At 36.4% G+C, this 15,859-nt stretch overlaps 1 pseudogene; it reads left to right on the forward strand.

Annotated features, from left to right (window-relative positions):
- The first annotated feature begins 10,469 nt into the window (after positions 1 to 10,469).
- On the forward strand, positions 10,470 to 11,719 carry LOC114104828 (protein tyrosine phosphatase domain-containing protein 1 pseudogene; annotated as a pseudogene).
- Positions 11,720 to 15,859: the final 4,140 nt, after the last annotated feature.

Below are 15,859 nucleotides of genomic sequence, written 5' to 3' on the forward strand. Positions count from 1 at the left end.
TGGGAGGGAAAGGGAGAGAGAAGGGAAAATGCATGGAAATGGAAGGAGACCCTCAGAGTTATACAAAAGTACATACAAGAGGAAGTGAGGGGAAGGGAAAAAATAGTCATGTTCTTTTAATACATTGTTTCACTCCATTTATTGATATTTTATTGAGGATTTTGCATCTATATTCATGAGAAAGTTTTGTCTATAGTATTTTTTCCTGCAATGTCTTTTTTCTGGTTTTGGTATTAGAATAATGCTGGCCTAATATAATTAGTTAGGATATATTCCTCTCTGATTTTCTGGGTTAAGAACTGTGAGGGAAAATGTTCTGTAGTTAAACCACCTGTTCTATGGGATTTTATAATAACCTTAGCAGATGAAGGCTTCTTTCTTCCCTCAGATCTCATTCTTATTACTTAGTGTTAAGTTCATTGTGGGAGCAAATACATTTTGTGTTTGAATTTACAGGGTGAATTTTTTCAGCATCTGTGCTGCTTCTCCCCACAGGAGCCAACTGAAATATACCTGTGGTTGATCTTTGATAGCTTTTTTATGCTACTTCCTCAGTGGTGAGCAGACCACTGAGGTTAGTATTCATTTTGGTCCCAGATCCAAGGTACTTTTCTTACCAACTCCTTGATAGAGAATTTTTCCTTCACCTCTTAACAAGAGAAAAGAAGCAAAAGGCAGACTTGTTTTGCTTCTACTTCATCAGAAGCACTGAGTTTGTCTGAACCATAAAGTAAAGGTTAGCAGTTCTTCATTTAGTGACACAGAACTTTTGCTTCCCATAAGAAGAAAGTTTCAGGGCTTTGCTGTTCTCCCCCCAGCAGCTGTCGATCACCACTTGCACTCTGTGACATAAAATCATCTTCATGTGGTTTCCTGTGCTGCTCTTTGTGGTGAGCTGTCAGTGGAGCCCCAGGAGGAGGATACTGTGGATGAGCACGAAGTACCCTTGAGTAATGTGCCTCAACTATTCCAAACTGAAAAGGCAGCCCAAGCATCCTGAAAAATTCATTAGAACTTTATCTTACATCCTATTTTTGGAATGAATTGTCCATCTTGCAAATTGTATTACCCTCTCAGGTGACTCATAACTTCAGTTAAGAGAATAACCTGAAAACAAAACAAGGTATGATTTTGTAGCTTATCTACCTTTAAATGATGTCAGTATTTTTCTCATAGTAAACCATGACAAATACTGCACAAGAAATAAATACACCTGACTAATATCCTTGAAGAAAATATATATTCTATATATTTGTGTATACACATGCACACGCACACAACACTTTCCTTCAAAAAATACTAGGATATTGAAATTAGTTGTAAATATATAGAATTGAATACATCATAACCCTGTTAGATTTATCTCAAGAATATATTTTAAAAAATAAATGTGACATACAATATCAATTGAATAAAGGAAAATATATCTTTTTATTTATGATGTTTTCAGTTCTGAAAAGGTATCAATTTGCTTTCATGGAGAAGGAGTAATTTGATTTTACTTTTAATACTGCTGGCACAATAGACAATTCATGAGCAAAAATATAAAAGTTGATTCATATTACAAATCATATGCAAAAATTAAACCAGTGAATGAGAGAGTCAAGCCAGGACTATAAAATCCTTTGTAGAAAACGTGGGTGTAAATTTTCACAGCCTTGGATGTGGTAATCTGAAGCAAGAAATAGGATACCAAACACTGAAACAATAAAAGCAAAAGAAAAAGTAGATCAATTAAACTTCATTTAAATTAAAATGTTTCATATTTCAAATGACAATACTCCCAAATTTCATAAGCAATACATAGAGAAAATCAACCCACATTATGGAGAGAATTTTCCAAATCATGTATTCTTTAAGGAACTAGTATGCAAAATACATAAAACCTATTACAACTCAACTATAAAGAGACAAATAAACTACTTAAAATTCAGCAAAGAAATTGAATTGAGGAGATGGAAGATGGTGGATTAGTGTGAGGCAGCATTTCTCTTAGCTCAGCTACCCAGAACTCAAACAGAGGGAATACTATGTCTCCCTAAAGATTAGAGTGAAAAATCCTGTGTCTTGAGGGGTAGTCTGTCCTAACTGAGACTGCATGACTCACTAATCGAAAAAACAAACAAAACAAGACAAAACCAAAAACCAAAAGCCTCTCTACCAGTATTTATCAGTTGTCCTCAATCCAGAAGCCATTTTGAGATTACAGTTTGGAGGAGCCTAGGGAAACTGAAACCCAGATCTCTGAGTTTGCCACTAGGTTTGTGTGTGCCTGTCTGAGCTTAGGAATCTTGGGGAAAGTCAGAAACTGGGGGCATTTTGCCAGGGGAATAGAGGATAGAGATGCTGGAGAAAGCCAGGTTCTCCCCTCTTTGTCCAGAGTCAGGTCCAGCACCCACTGGGTACCTGGGCCCACTCAGGTTGGCACTCCCTGGGTCTTTGCACAAACCTTATCCCTGATTCCCTCCCTCTTCCAGCACCCACCAGTCCCTTGGTTGCACCAGGCCTGGCATCATTCCAGCACCCAACAGGGTCCTCTAGATACCCAATTCCCAGTTTCTCAAACTCTCCATAGACCCCAGACTAACCCATCTCTTGCAGCTTGGCAGCTGGCCTACAGGTGTCAGTGCCTGGTCTTGATTCACCCAACAGAATAAGTGGGCCCCTGATGTGGCTGGGCCCCACATGCCTCCTAGCTGCCTGGTTCAGCACACAGCTCTGCAAAGGGTACCCAGATCCTGGCACCTAGGCCTCAGAAATGGCTAAAAGACAAATGCCTGACCAGAAATTCAAAATGGTGGTGGCAGGAGAGATTGCGTTGGGAGACTAAATCAGAGACCAGGAATTATGGGGTTTGCAGGTGATATAAGGGGCTAACAACAAGCTCCTATACAATACAAGTGGAAACCAAAGGAGATTCCTGAGGTGCAGTCTTCCAACATTGACTGGCAATTCCTGGGCCCTGGAGATGTGCTGACATAAAATCTCCAGGCCAACTGGCACACAGCAAAGAGACTAGAGCATACCTAGCCTACACCCCACCTCCAGGAGTTCTGCCTCTAGAACTAACCCTCTCGCCATACCAACCCCAACCATCCTAAGGTAGATTTAGAATCAAACTCTAGACCTTGCTGCTGAAAAGGGAAATTGAGAAACTTTTTGAACTCCAATAAAATCAATTGCTCAATTTTTCAAGATAACCTTTTTTCAGTCTCATTTCTACCATTTTTGAAACCAAGTATTTTTTATATATCAGTTTATGGAGAACTGGAATGTCTGCATAGTATGTTACAGTTTGGTTGTGTAGTATTTTATTTTTACTTTTCCTTTTTTTTTTTAAAAAAAATGATTTCATATACATTTTTTTACTCTCATTTACCTCTTTCCCTGGATTCACTTTTCTTCTAACCAACCTCTATTAATTCCTCTTTCCCCCTTCCTATCATTTTTACTTCTATCTTCTGTCCTCCTACCTCATAAACATAACATCCTACACCACTTCTATTCTTTCTTTGTCCACCATTTGAAATTATAAACCCTTTTGCTAACTTACTGTTTATATCATAGACAATAATTGGACACATAATTTCTGTTCATTGCAGCAAAACTGTAGACATCTTAATAGGAACTATTTGGTTTTAAAGCTGTATACTGTTTGCATTGGGTGCTGTTAATATGGGTCTCCTCCTTTAAAGGCAAGGTACTGAAAACTCCCAGGAATAGTATAAATCTAAAGGGAAGAAACTGTATTGGCTTAGATCCACACTGCTAGATGGGCAGACACGTGAACAATATGGAAAAACTAGGTAATAATGAAAACTAAGATGCTCCAATAATAAAATCCATTGACAACATTGTAGAAGAAATGTCAGAGAAGGAGTTTGGAATATGCATAATTAAAGTGATCCATGACATGAAGAATGATGTAAGGAATAGAATCAGAGATAAAGTATAGGAGGTGAAAGATCACATCAGTAAAGAGAGACTCTAAAAAGAAATCAAACAGAAATCCTCAAAATTAAGAAATCAACAAATCAAAATAAAAATTCAATTGAAAGCATTATGAATAGACTAGATCACTTGAAAGAAAGAGTTTCAGCCAATGAACATGAAATATACAATGTTGAAAATAAAATTGACCATGCAGAGGATATGGTAAGAAACCATGAAGAGAATTTCCAAGAATTATGGGATAACATGAAAAGACCAAGTTTAAGATTTATCAGGATAGATGAAGGCACAGAGATACAAACCAAATAAATGCACAATCTTTACAATGAAAGAATATCAGAAAACTTCTCAAACCTAAAGAATGAAATGGAAAATCAAATACAAGAGACTTCTAGGATCCTAAATGTACAAAGTCAAATCAGACCTACATTAAGGCATATTATAATGAAAGAATATCAGAAAACTTCTCAAACCTAAAGAATGAAATGGTAAATCAAATACAAGAGACTTATAGGATCCTAAATGTACAAAGTCAAATCAGACCTACATTAAGGCATATTATAATGAAAATGCCTTACATGCAGTATAAGGACAGAATTCTAAAGGCTGGGAGAGAAAAATATCAGATTAAGTATAGGTGGAAAACAATTTATATCTCAGTTGATTTATCAACACAGACCCTCAAGGTTTGGAGGCACTGGAATAATATATAACACGCTCTGAAAGAAAATGGATACCAACAAAGAATTCTATATGCAGAAAAATTAAGCTTTAGGTTTAAAGATGAAATAAAAGCCTTCCATGATAAACAAAAGTTAAAAGAATTCACAGCAAGGAACCCTACCTTACAGAATATTCTCAACAAAATATTCCATAAAGATGAAATGAAAAAAAAAATGAAAAGCAGCAAAGGGAGAAACTACATTAAGTGAATAGTCAATCAAAGGCTAAACTAATTTAAATTAAAAATAAGAAATGATAAAAATGACCAGGAATACATATCATATCTCAATAATATCCTTGAATGTTTATGGCCTAAAGTCATCAATCAAATGACATAGACTTGTATATTTATTAAAAACAAGATCCAACAATATGCTGTGTTCAATGGACACACCTCATAGACAAAGACATCCATGTACTTAAGGTGAGTGGATGGGAATAAAACCATATACCTCACCTGGATCACGTAAATAAGCAGGAGTTTCTATCCTCAGATAAGTTAAAATGGATCTAAATCCTAAGTATATCATAAGGGACAAAGAAGAATATTTCATACTGCTTAACAAAATTATACATCAAAAAGACATAAATTGTAATTGTAAATATTCATGCTCCACTGATCCATCTATGTACATTCAACAACCCATTCTAAAGTTCAAGAATGAAATAGACCACAACACAATAATACTGGGTGTCTTTTGCTTTTCATTGTTTTGTGCTATTAGGGCTTGAACTCAGGGGCACTTGACCACTGAGCAATATCCCCAAGCCCCATTTTGTATTTTATTTAGAGACAGGGTCTCCATGGGTTGCTTAGCACCTTGCCAACATCATTATCAATGGAGAAAAATTGAAATCATTCCCTCTAAGAACTGGAACAAGACAAGGATGCCCTCTTTAACCACTTTTATCCAACATTGTACTTAAAGCTCTAGCCAGAGCAATTAGACAGGAGAAAGAAATTAAAGGGATGCAAATAGGAAGAAGAACTCAAACACTATTTGCCAAGAATAAATTCTATAATTAGAATATCCAAAAAATTCCACCAGAAAACTTCTAGAACTAATAAATGAATTCAGCAATATAGCAGGAACTAAAATCAACACCCATAAATGAAATGTATTCCTATACATCAGTGATGAATTCACTGAAAGAGAAATTAAGAGAACTACCCCATTCACAATAGACTCAAAAAATGGTAATCAATCTAATAAAATATGCCAAAGACCTCTACAGTGTAAACTACAGAACACTAAACAATGAAATTGAAGAAGACCTTAGAAGATGGAAAGATCTTCCATACTCTTAGATAGGCAGAATTAACATTGGCCATACTACCAAAAATGTTGTATACATTTAATCCTATTCCTATTAAAATACCAAGGACATTCTTCATAGAACTAGAAAAAGCAATCATGAAATTCATTTGGAAAAATAAGAGACCCAGAATAGGAAAAGCTATGCTGAGTAAGAAAAGTGAAGCAGGAGGCATCACTACTAGACCATAAATTATACTACAGAGTCATAGTAACAAAAATGGCATGGTACTGGCACCAAAACAGACACAAGACAATAGTAAGAATAGAAGAAACAGAGACAAACCCACATAAATACTAGACAAAGGAAGAAAAACACATTAGAGAATATAAAGCTTCTTCAACAAATGGTGCTGAGAAAACTGGAAATCCATGTGTAGCAAAATGAAATTAGATGCACAAAACTCATCCTGCACAAAACTCAACTCTAAGTGGATCAAGGACTTTGGCATTAGACTAGAGGCCCTGTCCCCAATAAAAGAAAAAGAAGGCCCAATTCTTCACCATGTTTGCTATGGATCTGAATTCCTTAACAACACTCTTAAAGCACAAGAGTGAAATCAAGAATCAATATATGGGATGGAATCACCGAAAAAAAAAAAAAAAAGGTTCTTCACAGCAAAGGAAACAATCAAGAATGTGAAGAAGCGCCTACAGAAGGGGAGAAAATTATTGCCACATGTACCTCAGATAGAGTATTAATAACCAGGATCTACAAAGAACTGAAAATACCTTACCCTAAAAAAACCCAAAACCAAAACAAACAAAAAACCCCAAATAATAAATGGACAAAGGAACTGAACAGGATTTCACAGGAGAAGAAATATGATAAGTCAACAAATATATGAAAAAATGTTCAACATCTCTAACAGTTGGAGGAATACAAATTAAAACTACACTGAGGTTTCATCTCACTCCAGTCAGAAAGGTAATTATCAAGAATATAAGGAGCAGTAAATGTTGGTGAGTATTTGAGGAAAAAGGTGCACTCATACATTGTTGTTTTGACTGCAAATTGGTACATACACGCTTGAAAGTAGTATGGAGATTTCTCAGAAAATTTGAAATGGAACCACCATTTGACTCAGCTACCCAATTCTTGGTTAATACCAAAAGACAAAATGAGCATACTACAGTGACTAAGCTATGGGAAGCCAGTCTGAAAGACCATGCCTTCCAGTCCTGAAGCATGAGGCTCTGAACAATCTTTGTGGCTTGGGTGTTGACCCAGCTTGGATAGCAAGGACAGTCTTCAGGTGTAGGTGTACCCCTGGGGTTGAGTTACAGTCACCTGCTCTCTTGTAGTCCTATCCCTTCTGCCCTTTCATGGATAGAACTTTCTAAGAATTCACATTCCTTGACTGTAGTTTTTATCACTGGGAAACTATCTTGACAAAATTATTTTAAAAAGTAAAAAGCATTATGAGCCAATGTACTCATTGCCACCTTATTTCTGTTAACCATTCTATGGAAAATAGCAATCCTGTTGTCCTCTAAATTCCTTTTCCTGTTTTTTTTTTACAGCATTTATTAACATCTGACATTTGTTTATTATTAGTCCCTCTTGGAACTCCTAGCATTTAAGCCCCAGGAGAGTTTGCCTACTTTGTTCAGTACAATATTTACAATTGATAGTTGTTAAATAAAGAAGTAGTTCCAAAGATTATGAAAAAAAGGGAATTATTCTTAAAACTATAATTTATTCATTTAATGTAATAGTGTGAAACTATTACAGACATTTTAAGAATAATAACATGGAGAAGTATGAATCCTGAAATGATAAATTTTAAAAAAAGAGAAATAAATTCTTATGTCAACACAGCCATGCAACACATGATGTTTGATACACACTGGATAGCGTATATAATGGTGGTCCCATAAGATTACAATGGAATTGAAACATTCCTCTTGCTTAGTGACATAACAACATCATAGTGTAGCACATTACTCATATATCTATGCTGGTAATGGAGGAATCAATTGTAATATCTTGCCAATCTTATAAAAGTATAGCACATTAAATTATGTCTAGTACATAATGCTTAAGAATGATATAAAGGATTCGTCTACTTGTTTATGTATTTACTCAACTATACTTCACCATTATTTTAGAATGTATTCCTTCTACTTATTAAAACATCTACTGCATATATATTGGTGCCTACTAAAATGCCAAAGCTTAAGAAAACACACTACAAAATAGGTGTCCTCCAAACTAAAATTATTGGTAATTTTCCAGGTTTATATTTATGTGATCCTAATAGCATTATGACCATCATCTTTTAAAAAATTAACTAAATGTGTACAAAGACTTGGCTTTCCAAACCATGCTAATCTGATTAAAAGATTGGACAATGATAACCTAAAATAATAATGAAAATAATAAGCAAACAAGTCAAATTTAACTGGTGGTTTATGTATTCATCTATTTTTCAAAATTATTTTGCAAACTGGATTTGCTTTGCTTGTAATCATTTTGCTTTGTACTTGCCTTGTACAATATCATTACCATTGTCTTTTGGTGTTTTGCAGAAGTGCCATTGCTAACAAAACAACCTGGGTTAATTTGAGATAATAAAAGCTCACCTACAGGATAGATAAAATATAATGCTCTCCCTCAGTACTAATACTGACCCCAATTAATGGAAAATGATAAATTTAAAAAAGGAAAGGGATAACTGTAAAAATTATAGACATTAAAGCTAAAACTATTACTTCCACTTCAAGAGTGGGAAAGGGTCTTCTCAATGTTTTAAAACAAAACTTGTAGACTTAAGCCATGGAATTAAAATGAAGAAGGAAAGAGCCACAAATAAATAGGCCCTTGCATTCTAAAGTCATCCAGGATCCAGAGAATGACAGAACCCCACTAAAGGTTGTGCAAATCTGGTGAGTCACCTGATGTCCTGATCTGAGCAATCTTGAAGATCCTGCACAACAAGCAGTCAATCAGTATACAGTAGGCAAAAGGAGGATTATTGAAGAGAGAAATGTCCCTGATACTTCCATGGGAAGTCAGGTATGGTCAGCAAGACCTTGACCCTTCCTGGCAGACAGCAAAACCAATCAAGAACATAAAGAAGACAAAAGGCTTTTTCACAAATTCCCAAGAGGGACCTTAGAGGAATCTCAGATGACCTTAATAGTAGATAGGAACAAGATCAATTTTTGACCAGTTTGCTCTTAAACACCTGTTGGAAAAGTATAACCAAAATACAGCCAACATGGATGTACCAAAGGAAAGAAGGTTCTTTAAGAATATCTTCTTTTAATATAACATGTGATGCACACTTTTGTCAGCCCTACCAAAAGTATGTAGAGAGGCTATAGAGAAAGAGGTCTGTTGCATGAGTGTTGAATAAGAACTATCAAAATAGATTCTTCAAAAATCATGTTGTCCCTGAATTAATTTAAGTCTAATCATGATTTATTTTTTTAAAATCCAAATTCTGAGATGTGTAAAGGCAAATAAAAACATTAAAGCTTACTTGCTAAACTTTTGGTTATAGCCAGTATTAAGACCAATCTCTGGGGCTGGGGATGTGGCTCAAGCAGTAACGCGCTTACCTGTCATGAGCAGGGTGCTGGGTTCCATCCTCAGCACCACATAAAAATAAAAAAAAAATAAAGATGTTGTGTCCACTGAAAACTGAAAAATAAATATTAAAAAAAGGCTAATCTCTAGGAAGTATATGTTTTCTCCTATTGTTCAACCCTTGCCCTCTGAATATTCTAATAAAGTCTGCATCTTCAAGATTACAACAATTATATGTTGAGAAGACGGTAACACAAAAATTCCAGCCAATTTCCACAACTGAGGCCAATGTTTCTGTCAGTTAATCGAGAGGCCACAAAGGAGGAACTGAACACCACCAAGACCAAGGTGAGGAGCTCACAGTGGTCCTCCCCTACAGCTGCAACTTGAGATGACAGCACACCAACTGGCCCCTTGACTGTACCTACTGAGAAACCTGGCCTATGCACACCAGATAAAAAAAGGACTGGAGAGTACAAAGGGCCATTCCAGAGACATGTATAAACACAGATTTGCAGGTGTGTGGCCTGCCAAGGAGGATGTTGTCTATGTACTGGGCTGGACTTCTCTTCCCACCGTGAGCAGCAGGGAGTGTCCTGGGAGGTCTCCTGTAGACCTCAGGGGTAGCACCTCCATGGTAGCTGGCCCTGCCTGTCAGCCTGAGCCTCTGGGCCCTGGATGATGAGTGAGACCACTGGCTCAAAGGGCTTCGGATCCTGACAGTGACAACAAAGCTCCAAAAGAGACTGCCAAGGCTGCAGGAGTCTTGCTTCCAAATGAACAACCATATTCCATATTGGTGAGTAATAACGGGTTTGCTGCAAACATGAAAGGAAATCCAGAACATCCAACCCCAAAGTACACAAAAGTGGGAGGGTGAGTTCAGGCATGTCATCCCTGAACACTCATGTATACCATGGCCTTTGGTGGTACGGCATGCGAATATGAGGACCCAGCCTGCTGGAGTGAGCAGGAGCAAGCCATTAAGGGTGTTTCCTCATCCTGGGTCTCTGACAATACAGGAAGGAAAAGTCGCCATTTGTTGCCACCCAGGGCTTAGCCACACAGGTGTTTTAATAGCATGATATTTCATTTTTGCAACAAAAATGACTGCTGACCAAGCAATTACATTTTTGCTGACCAATTGACCCAATTCCACACAAACCAGAAGACAACTGCTGTGTATTCAGGAAATTACTCACTTTGTGATTCCTCTCCCACATTATTTTCTCTTGCTGTGATCCCAAAGCACATACTCTGACATTAGCCCAATACCTAATTTGCCAGCATAATCCACTTCATCATTATGAGTCGACCTCTGAAACACATGCCGCAAATTGTCCAACTGGTCTGCAAATTCTTTGCTGAAAACAGGCCAGTGGTGATGAAGGTCATGTTGAAAGGACCTGAACTCTCTGCTGAAATTGAAAAGACCATGTCTGAGATGATTACAATGTGGCTAGATGAAGAGTTAACTGAGCGCAAGAGTGAAGCATCAGACCCATTTAACATTTTTTTTTTTTGAGAGAGAGCGAGAGTGTGTGTGTGTGTGTGTGTGTGTGTGTGAGAGAGAGAGAGAGAGAGAGAGAGAGAGAGAGAGAGAGAAATTTTTAATATTTATTTTTTAGTTCTCGGTAGACACAACATCTTTGTTTGTATGTGGTGCTGAGGATCGAACCCGGGCCGTACACATGCCAGGTGAGCTCCCCCATTTAACCTTATAATAGTGGTGGCAGAGTTTGAGAAATGGGATGATTCTTTCCAATGAGCAAGAGTTTGACTCCCTTTGGAAGAGGCAGGATGTCCAGTGACCCATCTGAAAAGGTGACTCAGCTACAGTGACTCAGATTTAAAGAGGACCAAAACTCTCCTGGAGCAAGAGGAGACACCATGCCTGCCCAGGACATGCTGGGCCACAACCTCCATAAGCAGAAACCCATTGGACATTGTTGACACTCACCATCTCCAGAACTAGAGTTCCAGAGGAGGCATTGGTTAGTACAACATTTTCTTTCTGGAGTCACTCTAAGTGTGGAGGTTTGAAAAGACGCAAGGATGATGAACCACCACTTTTTTTAGGAGAGATATTCCAAAGGAAGTACAATGAAGTAGAACCTTCTCTGTGGGTATTTCACATTCATGCAATCCTGGGGAACCAGTTACAAAAACTTTGCAAATCTCCATAAGGATCTAAACCCTTCTTACCAGCAAGTGGCCCTCTGTCATTATAAACCGCACAGTGGTTGGGGCCCAGGTTCTGTGGAGGAGGAGGAGGAGGACATACTGCAGCTCTCTGGATTCTAGCTTCAGTCCCAAGACACAGTTCTTGCTTGGAAATCAATATGTCAGCCCTAAATATCAAGATAACATTTCTGTTCATCGGTGAATAAGCTGAAGTTTGTGGAGCTACTTTTTCTCATAGCACTTTATTTTGAATGCTGTTGGCTTGTACTGAGAATGATCATTCTTATTTGGGGAAATTATTTGTTTTATAATATCTTTGAGCTATATCTTTGTCTTGAAAAATTGTCATAAAGTTGGTGCCACTTTCTTTTATTTATTCAACTGAATTAATATTGTTGTATTAATGTTTTAAGTATGTGTGTTTACCTTAATTCTTTTTGACATTTCAGAAAAAAAGTAATTCAAAAACAATTATTTTCTTGATAGAACTTTTCCTAGAGATTTTACCAAATAGATAATTTTAGGAATAAAATTTACTGTGTATGTATCCCACTGGAAAGTCACAAAGGATCTTAAACTGTTATTTACTGATAAATTTTTAAAGAACTTCTAAAGACATTGTTTGAAATTTCTTGGTTTTTGTTTTTATAAATGTGTCAGAGTTTCAAAATGTATTATTTTTTCAAAGCCATTTAGTTTTACTTTAGTGGATAGACTGTTAAATGACTGGAAATTTTTATTTTTTTTGGTACCAGGGATTGAAACCAAGGTTACTTAACCACTGAGCCACATCCCAGCCATTTTCTATATTTTATTTAGAGACAGGGTGTGGCTGAGTTGCTTTGGCCGAGTCTGGCTTTGCACTCAAATTCCTTCTTCTGGAGACATTTGAGCTGCTTGGATTTCAGGCATGCACCACTGCTCTGGGCTATGACTGGAAGATTTTACATGCAGAAAGTGGGCTTGTCCTTTGTCAGGCTTCCAGATGGCCTTTCCAGCCTTGGCTGTCACAGGAGGCAGGAGCAAGTCTCAACACACCAGGCTTATTCCCACTCTCATAAGTTGCTGCTGAGTCAAATCACATCTTACAAGAGAAGAGGGATCAGAAGTGGGCAGTGTGGGAAATTGGTAAGGAATTTGCCTGTGTCCCTCCAGGGACTCCATAGAAAGCATAGTCGTGCCAGCTAGTTGTGCCAGCCCTGCTCTCTCTAGACACCACAGTCATTCTGTAAGGCAACACAGTCAGAATCAAGCAGGGCCTGGCCAGCCTACTTGTGCTAATACACCATCCACACAGACAATGTCCTGGCATGCCCCATACTCCCAAATCTGCAGTTCCATAGGCTCACTTGTCTCACGCCACTGTCTTTGGCTGCTTTTTTGTTATGAGAATTATAATTTTTAAGTTGAATTGGACCCCAGGTTGCATTCATCCTAATTGGCTTCAGACAAGGGTGACATGACTGCCTAAACTTGTTTCTTGCAGGTCAAACTATCACCTAATCCTTGAATCCCCAGCTTTATTGAAATTAAATTAATATGTGGGAGTATCAAAATCCAAGCCACAGAAAGGACACCAGATTCTTTAGTAAAATGGATATTAATCAGACCAATTTCAAAATAACAAAGGTATTACTCAGTTTTCAAGATTGAATTTCTGGGAAAGCAAGATTAATTTAAAATGAATAAAATTTCTCCAACTCCTTCATTCTGAATTATAGGTCTCGAACATCAGAAAATACTTTAGTAAGTATGGGTCGTACTAACTCTAATGGCAAATACTAACTTTAGTGTTGTTACATGATGTTTAAATTTTCTTAGGAAATCATATCCAATGGCAATCAACAAACTCGCTAGACCATGCTTAAATGTCTCATTTTTCAAGTACCCACCCTAGTAAAGAAGGATAGGAAGCAGTTGCATTTTATCCAGATGTACATTAGATTATTGCCCCCACCTCTCACAAAAAAATGCTTGCTCTTGCCTCCATCAACCTCAAGTGGGCAAGTGACATCACAGAGCTTTTTATCAGCTTGCTTTCTTTTTCTTTCTTTCTTTCTTTTTGACCAAAAATAAAACCAGCTGTTTGCTTTGTGTCCAAAATACTTGTTTCAAATTATAGAATAGACACGATTTGACCACAGCACTGCACATCTGAAAATCCAGGTACATTAGCTTGAAAGGGGATATGATCAGTCTATATACAAGTATTGTGTTTATTGGATTTGTAAAAGAGTCTGATGTGTTTAGACATAGTTTGTTATTGCTGATAGTTGCTACTACTCTTTCCTAAAATGACTGTAAGTGTATATCTAATAAGGTCCAATAATGAAGGTAGCTCTCCAAATGTGGAGACTTCATAGTCTAAAGTAAGGCCTTTGAAATTTCTAATATAGCTAAATGATTTTGAATTCTGAATTACAGAATTTCATGAGAAGTTTTTGAAAAAAATAGCTGTACTTATGGTTCATAAATTTCAGAATTATTTTATTTTATTTTTTATTTATATATGATAGTGGAATGCATTACAATTTTTATTACAGATCTAGAGCACAATTTTTCATATCTCTGATTGTATACAAAGTATATTCACACCAATTCATGTCTTCATAAATGTACTTTGGATAATAATGATCATCACATTCCATTTTGAAAGTAACTTTATATTATGGTAGGAAAATACATTTTATTTTTAAACAAAATATTCAAGTTATAGAAGTAAAGTAAACTTTAGCAAAGGTCAAATGCTTTCTCTCATATGGTAAAACTAGAGAGAAATAAAATTCAAAATGGGGGATCCATGACAATAGAAGAGAGTTAAGTGGAGGAGTGATAGAGAATTCAGGGGAACATTGGAGACACATGAAATGTGAGGAACTGCAGGATAAAATTGACCAAATTATGCTAAGTACATATATGAATATACTAGAGTGAATTTAATCTTATACAAAAAAAATAAAAAAAATCAGAAACAAAGGAAGAAAATTTAAAAAAAAATACAAGGGAGAATAGTAGAGATGAGACAGGGGATCCGGAGAAGGGAGGAGAGGAGGGAGACTGGAAATACTGTGGATGGTAATAGAGCAAACTATATTAAGTGCAAATGTGAATATTTCAAGATAAAACACAGTATTATGTATAAGTATAAAGCATTAATAAAAACAGAAGGGGCGGGGGCAGTAGCTCAGTGGCAGAGCACTTGCCTACCATGTGTGAGGCACTGGGTTTGATTCTTATTACCACATAAAAATAAATAAATAAAATAAAGCAATGAAGTCCATCTAAAACTACAAAAAATATTTTAAAAAATAAAAACAAAAAAAATCATTAAGGAAAAGAAAGGAATCACAAAAAAAGAGTAAATATAATATTGGTTTAAACTTATTCAGTTAGAAGGGAGATGTGGAAACATTCATTTATTTGCAAGTAAATAACTGAATTTTGGAAAATTTGCTATAGATGACAATGAGTCTCTATCATAGAGAATTTCAGAGTTTGGCTTGCTTACTCAGTCCTTTCCAACTCAAATAAATATGTGAGGACGGTCTGGGTTGGGAGTAATTCAAGTAAATACAGCCACTTAGAAATGTTTTGCAATTCTGATGGTTAAAATTATTGGCTGTTTAAACAAAGAAAACCAGAGAAAGGAGAAGAGTAGAGAGCAATAAAAAGTGATACAAAACAATAGAATTTAATGATTAATAGTGCAATTTTAAGGAGAAATATGAGATTTAGAGAGTTGTAGAATAAGAAGAAAGGAGAAGAAACCATTGGAATAAAAGACTAATAGGCAGTAGTAGAATGTATTTATTGATATTTTATAAAAATAATAAAGAATTAAAAGAAACACAGACATTTTCCATCCACCTGATACTCCCCAATTACTAAATGTAGGTTTTAGTCAGCATGAATGGGATGTTTTTGAATATTAAGATAGTTGTTTCTAAGTTAATTTTTGTACAACCGAGTTCTTAGTTCAGGACTGCATACCAGTTTTATACTGTTCAAGAGAAGAATAAACATCTGTTCATCTAAAAGATCAAGTGTGTAGTGTGGGGAGAATCCTATGTGGGATCCATTCAGTTTGAACACTGAATTTTCAGAGGTTGTTGGTGGTCAATGCATTCAAATTAAGAGAATGACACTGGTA

The sequence above is a fragment of the Marmota flaviventris genome, chromosome 3 (genome assembly GCF_047511675.1).
Source record: "Marmota flaviventris isolate mMarFla1 chromosome 3, mMarFla1.hap1, whole genome shotgun sequence".
Lineage (NCBI taxonomy): Eukaryota > Metazoa > Chordata > Mammalia > Rodentia > Sciuridae > Marmota > Marmota flaviventris.